We start from the raw sequence: 22177 nt of genomic DNA, 5'->3' as shown, positions 1-22177 counted from the left end.
CATCTGGATAGAAAACCGATTGCTGAAAACTTACTCGTTGTCAGTGGTTAAACGTTCCGATGCGCTCTAGTGGCTCGAGCCGTGCTTCACAATCGCCTGATGGAGACCCATGGATTAATGGTGGTTCGAGGGGCTGCTCAGGCACTACAAGAGTTCCGGTATCGTACGGCAGGGTGACTGCTCTGTATATTATAATGGTTAAAACTTCCTTTTAGAAGCGAAGCATCTCATGCTCGGGGATGCCCTTAGTGATTGGCCAACCAAACAATCCATCACGATAGCTTCGCGTTCAACCACCGTCGCCATCTTCTTGTAGGGGAACCCTGAGTAGTATGCGAGGTATTCCTCCTATCCTCTCCGACACTCCTCTCCTCTCCGACATTCCTCTTCTCCTCTCCTGGATTGTGCAACGAATGGCAACACCTGCGGCTCCGCGCGCGATAATGCGAAGCAGCTTAGTGTTAGAGACGCCACGGTAGCCGCTGTATACTCCGCTGGGGTGCCACTGTAGCTCCGCGGTATAAATGACGCCAGCGCGCTCCGCTCCCTTCATTCTCCTCCCGCAAAGCCATGATCGAGCTGAAACCTAATGGCTACTTGAGTCGACCCCATACTACTCAGGGTTCCCCTACTTGAAGATGGTGGAATTTTTTGGTATTTCTTCGGTTCCTACGCTAGTTGTACAGACTCGAGTTTAACACCTTGGTGTCTTCAGCTGGGACAAGTTTAGTTTTCTCGTCGACTCCCCGCAAATGCATGGAACAAGAAGGTTCATACCAGCACTTGCTACAGATATTCCAAGTTCGTGACGTACAGCTGCGTCCACACAGGTTTGTGTTCAGCGAGTCACATCCTTTTTCTATCCAACAATATTGTCTTTCGCGGTGCCGCCAATAGCAACAAAGCGCGCTATCATCCAAAAACCGTATAGGACTGCGGGCGCCGCTGGTGATAAAAGAGGTTGTAAAGCATGGTTCGCCGCAGCACATTTTGTCACATTAGAAAACCTGAAATACCTCTCGGAATATTTTAAAAGTAATCAGATATATTTTTTTCCAAAGCGCCACACGCATGGCTGTTTCTTCTGCGGACGCTCTGCGGACGCTCTGGACGCTCTTTATTTGCTCACTCGCCCAGCCGCACTAAGAATCACCCGACACCATGCAAGACCCTAAAAGCTACAACGACCAAACAACTTCGACTTTTCTAGATAGACGCAGAATGTTTTCCACAGCACCGTATGAGAATTTAACGTGCCGCCTAGGAGCAGATTTATTACGAAAACACGCGTGCGACGGTTTCTCGTTTTCTTTTTTCTCCTTTCTTTTCCTATTTTCTTTTTTTTATGCCGAAATATCCAAGGTATGGAGTGCAGCCTCGTCCGGAAGTAAAACACCAGCCCGGATACCTTGGAGGCTACACTAGAAAGGTTCAACCATGCTAGGAAGGCTCTTGGGGACGGCGGTGGTCAGGCACGGCGGTGGTCAGGCAAGTGATACAGCGGAGGGTGCTAAGAATCCCTGAATCCGGACAGGCCGCCTATGGATCTTGAACTTGGCAACGTTCAATGCACGAACCCTCTCTAGCGAGGGTAGCTTAGCTATGCTATAGAAGGAACTCAAAGACGTTAAGTGAGATATTATTGGGTGAAGTGAAGTTAGGAGAACAGGAGAAGGCTGCATAGAGCAGACTAGCGGGCATATTCTGCGCTATCGGGGGCCTCACGAAAAGAAAGAGCACGAGATAGAATTTTTGATAAAATAGGGAACTATCACGAAATGTGGAAGAATTCTACAGTGTTAATGAAAGGGTCGCAGTCGTTGTGATCAAGCTTCCAAGCGGTACAGGTTAAAGATAATGCAAGCGTATGCGCCAACAGGTAGCTACGAGGACGAGGCCGTAGATAGTTTTTACGAATACGTCGAGTCAGCAATGAATAAGGGAACCGCACAGTTCACAATTGTAATGGAGGCTTTAACACAAAAGTAGGTGCATAGAGAGTAGTAGAAAAATTAGTTGGAAAGTTTGGAATAGGCACTGGCAGCTGTCGAGGTGACACACTCGTTGGATTTTCTGAGAGGAATAAACTCAAACTACTGAACACATTCTTCCGGAAATGCAAGAGTAGGAAATGGACTTGGGAAAACCATGACGGGATTACAAAAAACGCAATTGAGTACATTCAGAGTGACAACCAAGGTGTTGTGCAAGACATGGAGGTACTAAGCAAGATTCGGTGCCGTGATCCTAGGATGGGTAGGTGCAAAGTAAGGCTAAATCTCAAAAAAAAAGAATAAAGCTCGTAAGAAGTAAGAAGCCCAACGTCAGGTCAGTAAGATACAGGACGCATGGATTTAAAATAACCCTTCAGAACAGGTTCGCACTTCTAGACGGTCAGAACGAGTACAGTGTGGACACTCTAAATGATACCTAACATTGGCTATCACGGAGTCAGCAGTGGCTGCTGGAGAAGCAACATGTAGTAAGCAAACTGGAAAACCTACTACGCAAACAAAGGAACTTATTTTACAGCGCCAGAAGATGATATTGTCGAGTACGGTGGATCAAACTGAACTAGCGGAGCTGTCAACATTGATAAACAAAAGTAAAACAAATGACAATTGTGCGTACAGCATGGCGGACATCGAGGAAACTTTAAAAAGAGGAGAACCTTGAAGGCAACAAGGTGGAAGCTGGCTATTGGCCGAGACAGAATGTACGCACTTAGAGATGAACAGGGTAACGTTACGCACAATATGGAAGGGATAATAAAAATCGCAGAACGGTTCTACACCAGGATATACCCCAGTGACGCTGGAGGGAGACAAAGTACTGACCCTGCAAGCGTTGCCTTCGATGTTCCACCAGTAATGAAAGAGGAAGTATAAAAGGCACTTATGGGCATGAAAAGAGGGAAAGCGGCAGGCGACGACGGCATAACCATAGACCTTCTACAAGAGGGTGGAGATATAATTCTTGAAAAACTTCTTGAACTATTATCAGTATGTTTAAGGACTTTAAAAGTACAAAAGCCTGAAAAAACGCTAACATAGTTTTAATTCACATGAAGAGAGATAACAAAGATCTTAAGAACTACAGACCCATCAGCGTTCTGGCGTTTGTATACAACCTATTTACCAATATAGTACTTAGCCGCATTACCACCTGCCTAAACTTCCAACAACCCAGGGAACAGGATGGGTTCATAAAAAGTTACTCTACAATCACATCTATGTCATCAACCTAGTAATAGAAAAATGCGAAGAGTGTAATAAGCCACTTTACATGATATTTATAGACCATCAAAAAGCGTTCGATTCAGCAAGCACGCAGCAGTGATGGACGCCTTAACAGACCAAGGAATAGAGAAGACCTACCTACGGCTCCTAGACAACATATATGAGGAATGCACCGGCAGAATTACGTTTCCCAAGCAAAGTGATAAATTCCCGATCCGAAGGGGAGGGCGACATGGAGATACTATCTCACCAAAATTGTTCGCAGCATGCCTGGAGAGTGTCTTCAGGAGGCGTGACTGGGAAAACTTAGGCTTACGGATAAACGCCGAATACTTGAGCCGTTTAAGGTGTGCAGGTGGCATAGTCTTGCTCAGTGGATCTGCAGAGCAACTTCAAAACATGATTGAGGAACAGAAATCACAGGGCTTCGCTGTAAGGCTAAACAGAAACGTGAATAAGACTAAAGGGATGATAAGTAAACATGCTGAAGGCGCCTTTTTTATACTAGGAGATGAAACACTGGAACAAGTAGAAGGATATAACTACCTTGGCCAGATCGTGAGTGCGGACCCAAACCACGGGAAAAAAATTAGGCGCAGAATAGGACTGGGATGAGGTGCATTCGGCAAACACTCGCACATAATGAAAAGCAAGATGTCTCTAACCCTAAAAAAAGGTATTTAACCAATGCGTCCGGCCGTTGATAACATAGGGAGCTGAAACTTGGCGACTTACTAAACAATTGCAAAGCAAGCTTGGGCACTCCCTACGTGCCATGGAGAGAATATTGTTAGGAGTAACGCTTGAGGACAGAAAACTAGCTACCTGGATAAGGGAACAAACTTGGATAGATGATATCATAGTCCAGGTTAACATAAAGAAATGGACTTGGGCTGGACATGTGGTACGACGAACGGACAACAGCTGGACCACAAGGACAACAGAATAGACACCGCTAGACGGAACTAGAAAGGGAAGTCCATTACCTCTATGGGGACTATGAAATAAGAAAATTCGGAGGCAAGGAATGGACACGGGCAGCACAGGACGGAAACGGGTGGAGGTCAATGGAGGAGGTCTTCGTCCTGCAGTGGACCCAAATATGATGATGATGATGATGGTGGTGGTGGTGGTGATGTTGATGATTATGGTGATGGTGATGAAAGATTGTGGTAGTGGTGGTGGTGGTGGTGGTGCTGGTGCTGGTGGTGCTGGTGGGGCTGGTGCTGGTGATTATGATGCTGATGAGAGGGGCCAAACACTTTTGATTGTATTCGCAAGCACAAGACGATATCGGCAGTCGGTGTTCTGCAAATAGCTTACGAAATAGTTTCTGAATTCTGGCATGTCTAAATCTAATACCATATGCGCCAATGTCTAATACCATCAATACCAATGTCTAATACCATCTGTAAGTTATTGCTGTGCATTATAGAAAACACACACCACGATTATCGTTATAACAATAAACACGATAAAAGCTAAGCTGAGTCATGAATTCGACAAACGCGGCGCAATATTCTTAAGCTACAGATTAGGGCGTCTGGGGAGCGCACTTTGTGAATTGGCCAAGTCTGATTAGAATCTTTAATAGCGATAGGAGATAATATGATTCCGCAAGGTGCTGTGTACCGAAAATTTTGCTTAATAATACAGTGTATATAGGCGAAACTCCAAAGAGTAGGCTGCAGCCGGATGATAAAAAACTGTTTTTTTTCACATGTTAGCAATTTGAATTCGGGTAGTTGTAGCCAGCTTTCAAGCAAACCATTGAAGTGTGTATATTTCACAAAATCCGGTCATGGGCGCATCATGCTAGTTGTAAAAAACACAAACATGTGCCACGCCATCTGCCTGCAAAGTCCAGCATTTTAAACCATATTTTTATAAAATAATTGTTTCTGTCTTTTTGTTCTGCGAGCATAAAAACAGAGTGTCAAGCAAGGAAAACTTTTCACTCACGAGCGTATTTCCCCATACGTTTTGGCAAAGAAGCACGAAAGCAAAAACATTAAAATGCAGTGATTTTGTGCTCAATAGCTTACTTTACTGTGCTGCAACTATGAGGCAGTAAGACAAAGATTACGCATGGGTAGGTAGATTTCCTTACCATGATGGGGATATCTGGTAATGAACACAGCGCACACCTCCGCAGGTCCAATCGCTACTAACGTCTCGTTCCATGTCTTGTTTTCTGCAGGAAGGAAAATGCGTATTTTCACCAGCCCTGCTGAAGTTTGTCTGAATGAAAATGTATTCTGAGTTTTCCCCAGCAGGCCAGGGTTCAATTCTTGGCATCGGGCTGCTTCGCAGCAGGTTTTGAGAGTTGTCTGGTTTCTTTATAAAATCGCCGAAATATTAGTAGGGCCATGCCAAGGGGGCGGTACTACTGAAGGAAAGCTCTATGGTATACCCTTAACACTGTCCTACGAAAACGCCTCTGGCTACTGTGATTTAGTATTCTGCCAGAGATCTATGAACCGAAAGCCGCCATCACACCCACCAGCCTTCCGTTGCTGTGCGGCAAGGTACAAATGCGGTAGTCATGGGAGCGACAAAACATTTTTCAAGAAGCTCCGAGTAGGCACAGTCCTCCACTGAAACCTGAACCTGGCAAAACCTGAATTCAGGTCTGTAGACTGAGGACTGCTTAGCTGTGATACTGCAAGACCATCCGGGAAATCAATCTGATAATATTAAACTCAGGTATTAAATGGGTGTACGCTCGTATTTATTGCGTAGAAAATATTTTCACGCTGCCGAGCGTCGCAATTACTGAAGAGGCAGTTTCTTTTTCCACGAAGAGATATCAGCCAATGTGAAAACGTTCTACAAAATTAGCAATAGTGTCGCGGGCTTTGTGATCAAGCTAAAGTACCTACGGTTGATAGGTTGTTGTAGGCCTATGCGCCAACGCACGGCTCCGCAGGTTACAGAGTTAAATGTTTCAAAGAGGAATGAAAAAGTAAACACTAAAAACATTAGACTGATGGGAGACTTTTATGCTCATTTAGGAAAGCAGCATGAAGGCTAACTCGTTTGTGAACTAAGGCGTTGCGCTGCTGAGCACGAGGTCGCGGGTTCGATTTCCGGCCGCGGCGGCCACTTTTCTGTTGGAGGTGAAAAGCAAAAACGCTCGTGTATACGAGATTTTGGCGCACGTTAAAGATCCCCAGGTGGTCAAAATTAATCCGGAGCCCTCCACTACGGCGCGCTTCATCGCATGAGTTGCGTCGGCGCGTTAAACCCTTCAGTCAATCAAACTCGTGTGGGAAGCTTTTGAATAAGTTGTCGACATACCCGCGGGAATTCGTTTTGCAAGAAACCATATGACGCTGATCAACACATTTTGATGCATACGATCAATGCGCAATGAGATTAGAAAATCTAAACTGTGAAGGCAAAAATGACGTTATTCCATGTGACAATCAAAGTAAGGGGTGATAGGCACGGTCAAGAACCCTATTCACAGGTTGATAAGGCGGGAAAATACGTTGAATATAAAAATACAATAAACCAACTAGTGCAGAAATCAAAACCAATCCTGATGCCAGTAAACCCTTTGCTACAGGTGTTCCAAACAACGCCTAAGATGAATTTTCGGCTTAACCGTACTGGCAGGAAGTGTTGCCCTACTCAATGATAACAAAAATAAGATAACGGCTGACTAAGCAGTAGCCGTGGCAGGACGACGACTTGGACAGCAAAGTGTGGGAATGGTTAAGACAGAGATAAAACTTCTCAAGACGCTGTGGTTTGTGAATGAGTCAGGTGCGAAAGAGCAAACCAAAACTATGGTATGACTTGGATTGCGCGGTACGCGAAGAACAAAAATAAAATGTGTAAATAAAGCTCAAGTAAATAAAGCCGAGCGACTGCCGAAACAACCACAGCTTTACTAATGCATGGTGGGGTTGTATCAAGATAGCTAGCAAAAGTATTCTCAGAATTCCTTAGCCCAAAACAGGTTCCACGAGCCTAAAAAGATAACTGAAGAAGGAAAACAACTGTCGAATTACTATAGGGTACCACCTAATAAAAACACAACGAAAAAATGAATATAAGTCAGCCGCTGTCATAGAAATACCCTAAGTTGCGCAACACGCCGTTGAATTTTCTAGGGGTCGAAGAAAGTTGAAGGTGACATCTAAGTGCAATTCGTAAGATGCACGTCGTTATGGCGTTACGACAACATCAAGATAGCGCTTTGGAACGAAGATTTGATATTTCCCCTACATGTGTTTCAGCTCAGCGAAGACGGGTGGAAGTGTTTTAAGGGAAGATGGCATTCACGCTTATGCTGCCTAAAATGAGGGCGTGAAAAGTTGCGGCTGTGGGGTGCTTGTCACTTTGCGCCAAAAACCGACAGTGTCAGTGTTTCGGAGTGTTTTCACTGTCGTGGGAACCTGACTCAACCGGCTTGTTTTTTTTTGTGTGTGTGAGAGAGAGAGAGAGAGAGAGAGAGAGAGAGAGAGAGAAAACTTTTTTACGTGAGATATAGTGCAAGTTCAGGAAAATACGGTGAACAGATAAAAAGATGTCATTCCAATAATTTGAAGCCTAAGACAGGCCCGACACAAGGACAAAAAGATTGGCAGAAAAAAACTACCAGGTGACGTTACTGCAAACCGTAACAAACTTATCTCCTCTGCGGTCACCCCCTGCTTAAACTTTGTCTTCTCGTTTATTTAAATAGCAGCTTTAGGTGTAATTAGTGAGGCTCTTGTGTAGGGTTATAAACAAAGCGCTACCTGGGGAAATGGTAGTGACCGAGTAACTGGCATTTACCTTTTTATCTTTTTTTGTTAGTTTGCTGTTGCGTTCGAAAACACAAAAATAGCATTTGCAGTATATTACGACTGTGAACAAATCAACATTATCCTCGAAATATGTAAATATTGATATGTCACAGTGCGTAATTTTGCGGAAATAATGTGGTTCGAATAGAACGCATTGACGTCACCTGGGTCAGTAATAACCATTGTTTCATTTCCGCGGCCCATATTACCAGTTATTTTCGCCATAAGAAGCTTGACTTCCCTGAAAAAAGCACAGAAACGTTACTATTGAATACGACCAAACGGAATCTAGAATACCTGAAAACAGTTAGGTGTTTACCTGTTGTAGTATGGGCCCGTGTATCTTGAGAAGTTAAACGTTCCGTTGTTGTAATCCGTTAAAACTGCGTCCACTTTGCAGTGCATTTTGGGTGTGTAGTTTCCATACGCAGTCCAAACAAAATCCGGTACGGCCATAAACTAAATAATAAAGAAGTAGGCATTTAAGGCAACTGAATTGATGAGATATCGAGAAAAACGTGTAGTGACCCTTAATTGTCCCACAAACTTTTCGCTGTGAAAATATGGTAGGAGACGCAAAAACGTTCTGATTTTGTTAGTGGCACAATGAAAGGAAATATTGTAGCGGAACATGGCTGTGCAATGGCCCATGGCACCATAGGGAATTAAGGGGACAATGCCCGATAGGATGGATTGCTTTCGGCTTCAAAGTGTTTTGACTCCTAAAATGATGACAGACGTTTTTGCTTGACGCTAACCTGAGCTTGCCGCAGACAAAGCAAGAGCAGCTTGTGGAACTGCGGGGAAAGTTCAGGAACTCCTTCTCGTCAACGACACGTATCCGAATACCTCCGCGGACCAAACACCGCATCATCGCAGATTAATCTGAGCGACCTCTTTACGAGCATCGCTAACGCGTGTCCTCAAAGAACAAGACACGTTAAAGCGGCAGGCACAAGAGGGGTTTGCTGATGACGACATTCATCCTTCGGAAAGCCCCTCTGCGTCGCCAGTTGGTTTGTTGAAAACGAAGGTGGCACCGCCTGATTCTGTGCCGACTATCGCAAACACAATCGGGAGAAAATAAAGGACGTATATGTATTGCTTTAAGTTGACGCTTGGTACTTCTTGTCTGTGGATTTGAAGAGTGGTTACCACAATTACCACAATAAAGGTTGATGAATGCAGCCGTGAAAAGACCGCCTTCGCCCCTTCCAATAGATTATGCGAGTTTAAAGTCCGCCGTTTGGCCTGCACTCAGCTCCCGCAACTTTTCCACACATTATGAAAACTGTACTATCACGTCTTAAAGGGCAAACTTGCCTTGTGAACCAACCTGGCGCTGTCGAAATTTCCAAGGCATCTGAAGTACAACTAGGACTGCTTTCATTCGTCCTACCGGTCATGCTGTCAGCTTGGCTCACGCCCAAGTCATAAAAGTGTCAGTTCGGCTATGAGGTGCTTCTCTTCTTCGGCTAAGTCGTCAGCAGCGCTGGCATCGGTGTCGACCTGGACAAGTTAGAAGCCGTTTTCAATTTTTTTTAATCTACTAACATAAACTAGTTCGGTGTTTTAAGAGCCTTTCGTCGTACTATCAGCGATTCATTGCAAAATTCACCCACATTCCAGCCACTGTCATGTGCCTCACTCGTAATGACATCATTTTTGTTTGGTCCGCTAAACACCAAGTAGCTTTCGAACATCTACGGCCCTGCCTGCAGGCACCACCTGTTTCAGGCCACCTCGATGAAGAAGCACCAAATATGGTAAATAGAGAGCCAACCTTCTCAGGCTAGACACGTTACACGGTGTAAAAAGAGACATTGCCCACTCAAACCGAACGCAGTCGCGAGCGGAAAACAATTACGCGTGAAAGGAAAAGACGTTTTTAGCTGTTGACTGAGCGTTTTTGAAATTTCGACCGTACCTTTATGGTTGAGCTTGCAAGGACAACCATCATTTTCTGAGTTGGCCTGCGAAGCCTAAAACTAGTCTGGTTTCTTGCAACGATGGAGTCAGATTCTAAGAGTATGACATGACCATTGTCTACGAATCCGGTACGCCTCATCCCGATGCAGCGTGCCTCTCGAGAGCGCCAGTATGTAATCTGCCAGTGGTTGACGACGACAGCACAGATGAGCCATTGAGTGGAGTTTTAAATGTGGTCACCATTTCAGGGAGACCTGGAACTCCTGCCAATAATTTGTTTCATGAAAGGCCACGCCACAGTCCCACCCAAGCCGTTTTTTAAAGGCCCACAACGTCTTGCCTTCCCAGCGGCATGCATAAAAGTTCACACCAAACGGCCGGAGCTAATCTTGTGTACGCTCTTAACCTCGACTAAACGATAGCTTGTAGGCGTGCCATGATGAGCGCCAAGCGGACCACATCGGTTACGCGCGTACGCTTGCTAAAATCAAAAGGGCGCATTACTGGCCGGACCTCTGAGAAAACGTGAGGCAGTACGCCTGGAATTGCTTGATTGATTGATTGTATGGTTTAACACGCCGACACAACGCAGGCGATGAGGCGCGCCGTAGTGGAGGGCTCCGGATTAATTTCGACCACCTGGGGATCCTTAACGTGCGCCCAAATCTAGTACACACGGACGTTTTTGCTTTTAGCCTCCATCAGAAAGGCGGCCGCCGCGGCCGGCAGTCGAACCCGTGACCTCCTGCTCAACAGCACAACGCCTTAGCCTATTGAACCACCTCGGCGGGTCACGCCTGGAACTGCAATGACTGCCAAAAAGGTAAAGCCCAGCCTGTCGGACCGGACCAATTTCTCCGACTGGTTCTAATTCTAGACGGGCCATTTTCGCAGTTTGGCATGCGCTTGCTGGACCTCTTCCCCAACAAAATGGGGAAAAGGTGGATAGTAGTCGTCACTGACTACCTAAGTAAGCAAAAACAAAGGCACTTCACAAAGAAATGGCACTTGGAGTAGCGGGGGATTTTTTTCAGACGAATACTTTTCCATCAAGGGGCTCCAAAAGTCAGTACGGATCGTGGAACCGCATTCAGGCGAAACTGCTGAGGAAGTGTTCACTCGGAGTGACTCATCTTAACGACAAGCTTGTGCGTACCACCCTCACCCGAATAGTTTGAAAAAAAAAACGGCTAAACAGAGCTACCGCTGACATGCTCACATTATTCGCTAACCTCGACACCGGCTTGGGATGCAGTTCGCTGCTACCTCCCGTTTGCGTATAACACGGCCCAGCAAGACGACTCGATCGACACCCTTCACCATCCTCTGCGGCAGAAAAGCTACAGCAATGTTCGACGGTATGCTGCTTTATGACATCTAAAACGGAGATTACATCACCGCGAAGGAGTTTGTACAGCGCTCCGTAGAAGCGTGGGAACTTGCCCGCCTCCTCATCAGGGAACACGAGCGCGAGCACGCCTTCCTGTACGACCTCGGCCGCCGCCACGCGGCCTTTACGCGGGTTACCTAGTTTGGGTTTAGATACTTATCCGACGTCGAGGACAACAAACTAAGCTTCTACGCAATGGTGTCGGGTCAAGTACTTCATTATCTCAGCGAGGTAACCTACGAGGAGGTACACGACACTGCAAGTGTAGCCGGACGTTGTCGATATCATCCTAAACGCTTCACATCGGTTCTATGGAACCGTACGTTTTCTGGTAAGGCGACCGAACAACCATCTTGTTTTCGGACCCTGTTGATGCATATATATTCTTCCGCATTAAGACGATGTTCCTTCGAAGGACGGATAGTGCTACGTGTGTAATCTGTGCCGGAGCGCATACAACTCTCATGCAGCATTTCCTTTCGTTATGGGCCATCATCCCGAGTAGGTGCGCGCCATTCATATGTAAGCCTTCATTGTAATCATCATTGCTATCTTAAGAAAACCATTATCATAAACGCGCAGCCCGGAAGAAGACAATGACCAAGCACTTCCGTAAGAGCATATTTCTTGCGTGTCTGCAGCCAGGCAACAGGCACAAGTTCGCCTACGTACGTCATCTTTCCTGTTCGCTGTGTTTTTTGATCAGTTGCTGCGCCATGACAATATGCGCAACGAGGAGAAACATAAACGGCACACTACTGAGGGAACTTATTTTCGTGTTGTATTTGTCCTGGACTTCAATACTTACGATATTTTCAGAACAACTCGGCGTTTCACAAGGCACAAATGAAAAAAAGCAAACAGCGACTAAGCTTCTTCGTGTGTGTGTGGCTTGCTTCTTTCATTGAGTGCCCTGAAACTAAGCTGCAATCATTGAAGATAAATATTTCACTAAAGCTTCAGTGTGAAAAAATGTCTATGTATCTCTGACAGAATTTGAGGAAACAGGCGCGAAAAACTTTGCCCCGCATAAAGAGCAGCATTAAGCTACCTTTTTGCACAAAAATACTTATTACTGAAATACTGGGGCATATTAGTCAGCCCCCTGAGTTTTTTTAAGATATATTTTTTGAAAGAAAAGTAAATATTTTCACGTTACTTCGCGTAGGTTTATTAAAACAAACCCTCAGAAGTTCTGGCGCGTTCTCGGCTCAAGATATAACGCGGATGGGCTTGTAAGAGAGTCGAGGGGGTGAGCTGACGTGTCAAATAAACAGTTCTATTCCAGATTCTCTCCAAATGAACACGACAACCAGTTATTGAGACCTTGCATATTCCATGACAATCATTTGATGATGCTCTTTTGAAGGTCTTTTTTCTGTCTTATTGAACCTTAAAGAAACACCTTCAGTCGGCCTGGATATTATTCCAGTGCTTTCATGCACCGGTGTGCCGAGCCCGTGTCGTATATCCGTACTGCAATTTTTCGTCATTGTTTATAACTGGCTATCATTCCAGATGATTGATGTGTCGCCCGGTTAGTCGCAGTTACCAAAAAATAAGAATCCTACGAAAAGTAAACTACCTCCCGATATCCCTGACTTCATTCTGCAGTAAAATACTTGAACACATCCTGGTACATTCCTTTGCACGTTATAACTGATATCAAACCACCAGCACGGATTTCGCAAAAACCTCTCCACAACCACCCAGCTCTATTATTCATGAGATCGCTTCAACGCTTGATTCCGCCGGGAAGACTGTTTTAGTTTTTTTTTTACCCAAGCGTTAGATCATGTATCCCACAGTAAACTTCGAAACAAACTCCAGAGATTTCGCCTTCCCTCTTTTATTAATACTGAGGTAAAGCAGTACTTGTCCTACCAAACTGAATCTGTGGATGACGATGCGTACCCGCCCAAGGGCTTGCCGCTTACGCCGGGCGTGCCTCGGTGGAGCGTCTTGAGACCCATGCTTTTTCTCATGTACGTAATCTATATAACCACTGCTGTGTGTCCTAATGCTCAAATTAGGTCATTCGCTGACGATTGTTCAATTTTAAAGAAAGGGACTAGCCAGAACGACATTTCATCATATAGTAGTCTGGCGAGATTTCACGAACAAGGCACAACCCAGTCGATGTCTATGAATTCCGAGAAGGCTGTGCTGCTTCAAATCACCAATAACTGAGAACCGCTTTTAATCACGTACAAAAAATAACAAAACCGTAGTGGAAGCTGCAGAACACAAATATTTGCGATTGACAATTACGAACAATCCCATGTCGTCCTCGCACATCGAAAAAATGTTTACAGCAGCAACCCGAAAACTCGGCTTACTTGCACAAAATTTAACAAAACGCTCCATTTGATTGAAAGTTTTTTCCTACAGGACTTTTGTTTTGCCTAACATAAATATGTACGTGTAGTTTCCTGCCCATACTATCAAGAAGATGCGCATAGGCTTGAGGTTGTACAGCGGTGGGCAGATCGCTTTATATTTAGCAAGTATAATAGAACAGATTCACAGCGTCTATAATGCTGGTAAAGAAGATTCAAAAATTAGATCCTCGCAAAAAAATTGCGACACTAAATTTTCATTTTTGCTCTATCCCAACAAACTGAATGTGAATGCGCCCGCATATGTTCACCCGTTTTTGTCAAGCACATCGAGCAGTCGGCTTGCATATACTCCAGTTCCCTATCAAACGCGCACTAAAGTTTTCAGGAACTCATTTTCGCCGCAATCTATTGCTGTCTGGAATTCACTGAGGAAAAAAAGTGTGTTATCGCAATCTGGAAATGCTTTTAAACTGCGCTACTTATTGATTTAGGAATTCAATAAAAGCTCATGTCACTTTTTTGTCTGTATTTTGTTATATTTGTCATTTTACTGATCAGTGTTATTTCATAATTAGCACGCACTGAATTGGGGCTCGCGGCATACTTCTAAGGGAGTGTTCCTTTTCTCATATCCCTGCTTTGTATCTATTGAAATATATTACAGGTATTGTTTTATGTATTGCTCTAATCTGCTTCCCACCTGCATGGTCCTTCGCAGCCGCAGTACACTGTAGATAAAAGTAGCGCGGTGCTTTCAAATTTTAGTTTGGTGTTCTGTAGTTTATTTCCAATAGATATATTTCACACTTTTATTGTGCTGTGAGGCTAGATTCTTACAGTATCATTGACAAATTGTGATGCGTTGTTGCTTGTCCTTGGCCAGCTAGCAATACACGTTTTTTTTTCTATTGAACCATCCAGAACTCTGTTGATGTACAACGTAACCACTTCCGAAAAGTAGGTGTTACATTGACGAAGCTGTTTGAAAGAGGACGGTGGGAAAATATTACTTCTGTATACAATCAAAATTGGAAAAGAAAGCAATGAGAAGAGGCCACCGTTTGGGTCCGGCATTGTTGACTCAAAAGTTTCGGAGATCTGAGATATTTCTCTCTGGACCGCATCTTCTTTTATCTACCAGCACAGTGTAAACAAGTTGCTTTTTGTGGTGCACAGATATTTTTTTTTCCTTAAATTTTTTTTTCCAACAACAGTATCAATATACAAGCCAAAAGAACGACAATTTACACGACCATGCTTCCTTCAAAGAAACAAAGAATATCATGAAACCTTGAGCATAACCGCCGCGGTGGCGCAGTGGCTGAGGCATTGCGCTGCGGTGCCCAAGGTCGTGGGTCAATCCCGGCATCAATGGCTGCTTTTTTTGGTGAGGCGAAACGCCAAATCGCATGTAAGATTTCAGCACATGTTAAAGATGCTCAGGGGGCCAAAATTAATCCCTACATTCAATTACGGCGTGCGTCTTAGCCAGGGGTTGCTCGGCACGTTATGCCCCATATACTATATGACCGTGAAGCATAAGCTTCACATTCATATAGTTTGACCGTGAAGCAGTCGTAAAGTTTGGACTGCGAAGCGTAATCTGCACAGTCAAACTTGTTCAGTGACCTGTGGCGAGAACCGATAAAATGGATCTAGCAAATGCTTAGGTCCCATGGATGAACACTCAGTAAGATATGCACCTACACGTTTTGGCCACTGCTTCCATTGGATGCGTAACTTCAAACACTTGGAAACCTGGCTTTCGCAGAGACATGAACTGTACGCGCCAAGAGGAGTAACACTGTTCATTTCACCGGCGTTATAAGATGCACGTGCATTTGCACAGCTGATGCATATTAAGGAGTGCTGTAATTTTGCTGAAAATTCAGATTCTACATTACGTTCGAGTTGGGCAACTATTGAAATAACTTTTTAGGCAATGGTGTGGGAGCTTTTCATGCGAGCAAGAACTTGCTTCTTATATTACGACTGGTGTAAGATAATGAAGGATGTCCGAAACAAAAACATGAGTAATTAAAAAAATAGTACCATTACTCAGCTGTATGGTATTAGTAGCAATATACTCTCCAGATGTCAAGTTTCTAGCTCCAACATGTTGTCTAGAGAGTTGACGTGGTCACAATCACTTTCACTGGATTAGTTGTGTAAGCTTAGAAATCCCGCTACAATTATACTGTTTTCTAGCACGAAACTCTAAATATCAGTTTCGGTTTTCCGTAGGGGCCTTTATACTTTCAAGAAATAGTCGACAGGTTATGTAGATAGCTCAACTTATATTAGGCACTTTTTAACCGCCTCTAAGAGAACCTAAATTCAACTTTGTCCTACTGGATGATAATTGGGCGATACCGGGTAAAAAAGTGCTAAAACATTTTCATGTGGTGTTTGTCAGCAATGGTTGTTATTTCTTCACCGCAATGAATGAAAATGAGAATGTCTTGAGAAAAAATTTAGCGCAATTCACTGCCCTTTTGGTTCCGTTTCAAACATTTCAGCTTCTATGCCATAATTAGAATGTACTCCGAAGATTTCAGTATTTTTCAGACTTTCGTTTTCCTTGATGTGGTGTAGTTGTCGAAATGTCCTGTTAGGCGTTTTCATTTCCTCGAGCTTTGACTTCAGAATGCTTCCAAAGCGATTTCGAAGGCCTGCTAAGAGAAACTTTTAAATTTGGTTTTTAGCTTGTGAAGGTTAAATTAGTGACCCCACCATCAACAACAATTATGCGAGCTGACAAATTGTTTCGGAAATCCCAAAACACGCAATTACGCCCAAGATCTCATTGGACCAACAGGTTTAGGAATCGCTAAGCACTGAGCAACATTTTCTTATTTGTATGTGTCACGTATACCAGCAAAAAACTAGTTTCTAATTATCATTATCTTCCCAGGTAAAAGGAAATTGAAGTAAGAACAATATATCCTTTTTCTTCTTTCAGGCCTGTATTTTACCAAATATGCAACCTCAGGGACGAGGAAGTTACAGTAGAACCGCACTGATACGTTCTCGGGTAATACGACTTCCCGGTTACTAAGCTCTCCATCGTGAGCACATAACAATTCCCTATATTACGTTTGTTACCGCATAATACGTTTTCCCGGATTGTACTTTTCTCTCTTTGGTTCTTTCCTTTTTGAAAGTGTATCAACGAGGTTCTATTGTACTACAGAAATGTTTTCTCCACGTTCAATACTTTCAAATGGGTGTCCAATACTTTCAAATCAGAGGCCAAAACATTTCGTGAGAGATGAAAAACGTTAGCAACAAGATCTGGCCATATAAAAACCGCCCGAAATCGCCACCCTGAAAAATTACAAACCATTTCACTGTGTGAAGGTGTGTGATCGGCCACGCTTGATCCAGGACACTACAAGGCCCCCCCATTACGAGAACACATGAGAAGTGAAATTGAAAACACAGCAGGGAGATTTTCCTTGTGATAAGACCACCGCACCGAGGGGTCGCAGAAAAACTGGAGAGGCAAACGCTTGGAACACCGAACAAGAAATTTAGGCAGGAACGTAAGCGCCGCTTGAGGGCGGGGAACAAGAAGACCCGCAAGAGCTTCGCACGCAGTTGAAAACGAAGGTATGACCAACGCACGTGAACAGTTACACTTTTTTAGAATAGTTTTCCTACCTGAAAGACCACTGTTCGGTATCATAGCACCCACCGTACAATTTTAATCAGGTATTCAGTAGCACTATTGGTAAGTATACAAACCACATGCTAAAAATGAAATGAAGTGTTTCATTCCACGAGAAGAGTTAGTGAACCACGTAGAGTGCTTCAAATGGAACTTTTATTTTTTACGGTTGTGTCAATCTTTCTGTCCCTTTCGGAGACAACATCCTAGTCTTAATCACCGGTGACCTTTTTAAAGTGGTGTGACAAAAATAGCAAGAAAAAATAACGGCGATTTTTCTTCGCGTATCTGAGATCATTCCTACGACACTCAGCCGTTCATTTTGCTATTATTGTACTGTTTTGCAAAATCATTGCTACACACATGCAAGAGCCACGTGGGAATCCAGTCACTTCCAAGCTACAAACTTCGCGCAGAAGGCTTTCGCGCAAAGCATGAGAAAAGGACTTTTATAAAAAAGACTGGCCCAAGACCCCACATGCCCAACCTATTCCAGACTATCGCAAAAAAATATATATAACATGAAAGTGCCGTACCAATTTCCTGAATACAACCTTAAGCCATGCTTGGGCAGATAGTATCATCCTGTCCTACGCCCTCTGCAATGGCGAATTTGTCGCTTTGCTTGTAAAGTGTTATCCTGCCCGTACATCATTTTTATATGTCGTCTGGGAGTCTCATGTAGATCTTCCCGGTTTGCTTATCTTTCAACGTCTCCACCACTGCTGCAGTGCTTACTGAACCAAACGCTTTCTCGGAGTTTATAAATGCCATGTCAAGGGGTTTATTATAGCCTCTAGGATTTTCTATCACTTGATTGACAACATAGATGTGATTCATTGTTGAGTACTCATTCCTCAACCCAGCCTGCTCTCTCGGTTGTTGAGGATCTCTGCGATTTCTGATTAGGTTACTTTTACTTTGGTGAACATCTTGTCCACAACTGAAAGTAGGCGGATGTGTCTGTAGTTCTTAATGTCTTTAGTGTCCCCTTCTGGTGAATCAAAATTGTTGGCATTTTTTCATGCTATGGGCGCTTTTAGATTCTTTAATATTCTGAAAATAGCGCAGCAAGATACTCCAGCAAAATATCTCCTTCCTTCTTTAAAATATCCGCGGTTATGGCGTCGTCACCGGCAGCTTTTCTGTTGGCATGCACTTGAGAGGCTTTTCTACTTTGTCTTTGGTTACTAGTTGGACATCACGAGCTACCCTTTTGACTCAGTAGTTTCCCCTGCTCTAACAGTGCTGGCGTATAGGGTGCTGTAAAACCGTTCTGATACTTTTAATCTCTCGTCCATGTCATGTACCCTACTCATCTTTGATTGCGTACATTCTGTCGTTGCACCTAACGAGCTTCGTTCTACTCTTCAGCTTCCTCCAATTTCTAGCGTTCCCTCCATCACTTTCATGTTGTACCCAATACTTTTGTTAGATCTGCTTCTGTTAATAAACTTCGACAGCTCGGCTAACACAATTTCGCCCGCCGTACTCAAGGCTTTCATGTTCTTAAGTTTTGCAACTATTGCCCTCGCTTCCTGAGTCAGTTTTTCAGTTTCCAACAGGCTAGTTATCGGAGAGCTGCTGTTTCTTATTGATTGCCGTTGTATAATTGTCATTTTGCAAGTGTAAACTAACCTAGTTCACCCCGTTTAAAAGCAAGTGGATATGGCAACTTCTTGAAAAGAGATATAAACCTGTTCAATGTTTCGCGTTAAATAATCCTAATTGGAGATATGAATGCCAACATAGAATATTTGGATAGATACACAGACCACAGTGCTTCTCTAGTAATACATCTATGTCAGGAGAGCCGGCTAATAATATAAACACAAACGAAGCATTATGGGCCAATAACGTGGGAATACTGCAACAGATATTTCAGCATATACTATAGTCTGGTCTCCGAGACAGTATACCAAAGGTTGTGGGAAAAACGACAGATGAAAACGGAACAGACACCTTAGGAAGCGACCACAAGCGACTTACCTTATATTCTCGAGGTGAAACCCGGACAAATTCAGAAATTGGTTCCACCGGAGGAACTAATTTGAACGATAAACAGTTGAATATCATCGCTGATACGATGAAAGGCAAAATCAATAAGTACCCAGACGAAATTGAAATTACGATTAAATGATCGCGTTCATAAAACATAAGATGGACGCAGCGAAGCCACGAAACCGACGGAAAGGCAAGAAAAAGCCGAAAAGCTCGTGACATATAGAAAAAAAGAGGCTATTTATCAGCGAAAGAACGCGCCGAGAGGACAGAGAGAGGCAAAAGAAATAGTATGGACGCGTAAGTAGTGAAGGAAGAATGGGGTAGCTATTCTGGACAAAAAACTAGAAGTGCAGAAAATGCTGCAAGCAAAGATCAAAGAAAAAAGCGAACAATGAATGGAAGGAATACGGAAGAAGAACAAAACCGCATCCAAGAAGTTTACGAACTATGTGAAATCTCTAGGCTCAAAAACGACATCAATCGAAAATTCTTGATTGATGAGGGGGCGAAACATTTCGAAGGAGAGCTGGCGTTGGTGCATTTCCATGGAGGGATTAGTGAGAAGATCAGGGAAATAGAGGTAGGAAAGCCTGCACCAATACCATCAACGCCACAGAAGACTGCGGAAAGGAAAATAAGTTTGTGCAACCTTGTTTGAAAAAAAGCAGAGCAGAAGATTTTCCCCCAAACAGCAGTGGGCCCGGACGGAATACCAATGCAGCTGATAAACCTGCTTGGACAAAAAAAACGTCGTTAATAGGGCGATAAATAAGGTGGTACAAACGAAGCAAATCTAGGAGGATTGGCTAGGAAGCAGGAGGAATTTAATATGTAAGGTCAGAGGCAACAAAGCCAGTACTTATCAATAGAGACCACTTACAGTAACGTCAGTGGTGTATAGGTTCGTATCGCAGACGATAAAGTCATAATTTCTAGCATCGAAGGAAGAAAATAAAATTTTTCGGCAACTTCATAATGGATTTATACAAGACAGGCGCTAAGATGAGGATTCGTTTATTCACAGTAATCAGCACGGATTTATGCTTGCCCGGTATGTCGAGTCTAACCTTGCCTTCTTTTTTAGTGACGCCAGCAACTGCATACTTTAATGTTTTCAAATGAACGTCATCTACTTCGACTGCAGCAAGGCCTTCGACAACGGAAACCATGATATGCTCCTTCGCAAGCTGTCTGCGTACCGCCTGTTTCTTGCTTTTTGCGTGTGGTTGTCTACTTGCCTCAAACATAGAAGAAACTTCGTTCAGTACGCTGGCTGCAGCTTCGCTGTACCGTCCAGCGCTCCCCAAGGCTCCATCCTCGACCCTTTACTGTTTAACGTATTTGTGAATGATGTACAGTTCTTGTAAAGCATTCCTCTTTCTTGCGGTTTGCAGACGACATGAAACTTTACCTTGCAGTGGTATCAGAGGAAGATTACGCCCAGCTTCAGAGCGACGTACACGCGATTTCCCTTTGGTGCAAAACTAAATACTTAGACCGAAATGCTCTTAATACCTGTGCTATTGCATACATTCGAAAAAATTCTCCTTTGGCCTTTTTGTATCACTTCGGCTCTCAGACGCTCAAAAGAGCAACCGTAACACGCGAGTTGAGTGTTTTCATGAATTTTTTACTTACACCTCTTGTCAACCACCTAGCACGCACATCTCTTCCGACTCTGGGTGCGATCTCTCGTGCAACAATATAGTTCTCAAGTGAATCGTGTTTTCTAGCCTTGTAGAAAGCCCTTGTTATCCCAACGGTGGAGTTTGCAGCGGCAGTATGGAACTGTGTGAGTGCTTCGTCATCACTGCGCCTAGAGAGGGTGCAAAAAGGTTCACTCGCATCTTCTCTCACTGCTACACCCCGCATGTAAAATACGACCACAACCACGTCCTAAAGCGTCTTAACCTGGAAGAATTACAACGTAGACGAACGAACCGCGATTTATTTTTTCTGTTCAGGTAAATTCGACAGCCCCAAACTGGTGAGCTCTGTTCTGGTAAGGGAGCCAAAGCGAGCACTCCGTCCCCACTTGTGGTTTCATGTAACGACCACAGAGATGCTTTCACCGTGTATGTCGTCTGCAACACCTCGATAATGATGATTTTCATGTATTCTTAGGCATTTTTTCACGCAATATTAGATATTTAAAACACGCTCTTCAAAATGCAAGTACCTGAAGCTATTTGTGATGCGGGAGTATGGTATACAAGGGACTGCGCGTTAACGTTTTTGTTGGCATATGTGGCCGTATGTTTTGTCCATACATTTCAACGCACTTTACATGTATTTCGTGTTATTTGTTTTCTCCGATATGATACGTCAATTTGAGAGTTTAGAACATGAGTGTTTGCAGATGCCTTTACTTTTTCATTGTCCGTCTGTTCCTCCTTGCTGACGTACCCGACCGAAATGTTCATATCTTTCTCGTGTAGTTTCTGCTTGTGTGTTTGATGATTTAGGGTTTTATGGCGCAAGGCCGACGAGGGCAAAGAGCGCCATGACAATGGTGGGGTACTATGAGGCAATAATAAAATGGAATCTGAAAAATCCACTACATTAAAATTAAACTATGGAAGTTGGTGTATAGGGCCATAATTAAAAGTAACAAATATAGGTGTGCAAGTTGTTAAAAACCCCACAATACCGCCATTGTTTTGTGGCGGAACATGAGGACAAGTGAGATCATGGGGAGTGAGTTATGTACTTTAAGATGTTAACATCGGTAAGGTAATTAAAGACTCTTCTGTAAGAAAACATGGGACTATCTGATAAAAATAATGAAGGGTGCAAGGGTATGC

The 22177-nt window shown here is 43.8% G+C and overlaps 1 long non-coding RNA gene across 4 annotated transcripts in view; it reads right to left on the bottom strand.

The window, feature by feature from the left end:
- Positions 1–22177, bottom strand: part of LOC144165107 (uncharacterized) — a 102998-nt gene that overhangs the window by 41754 nt on the left and 39067 nt on the right. For 2 of the 4 annotated variants that reach the window (XR_013321364.1, XR_013321362.1), the window contains exon 3: positions 5350–5433. This is a non-coding gene — a long non-coding RNA (uncharacterized LOC144165107). Of the gene's footprint in view, positions 1–5349; positions 5434–8202; positions 8283–8359; positions 8498–22177 lie in introns of those variants that run through there. The other 2 variants (XR_013321363.1, XR_013321365.1) reach the window with 2 other exon arrangements.

This window comes from Haemaphysalis longicornis, unplaced genomic scaffold, assembly GCF_048455015.1.
Source record: "Haemaphysalis longicornis isolate Haplotype H1 unplaced genomic scaffold, Haemaphysalis longicornis Haplotype H1 scaffold_14, whole genome shotgun sequence".
Taxonomy (NCBI): domain Eukaryota; kingdom Metazoa; phylum Arthropoda; class Arachnida; order Ixodida; family Ixodidae; genus Haemaphysalis; species Haemaphysalis longicornis.
The sequence above is the reverse complement of the archived record's forward strand: the minus strand, read 5'-3'. Positions and strand labels throughout refer to the sequence as shown.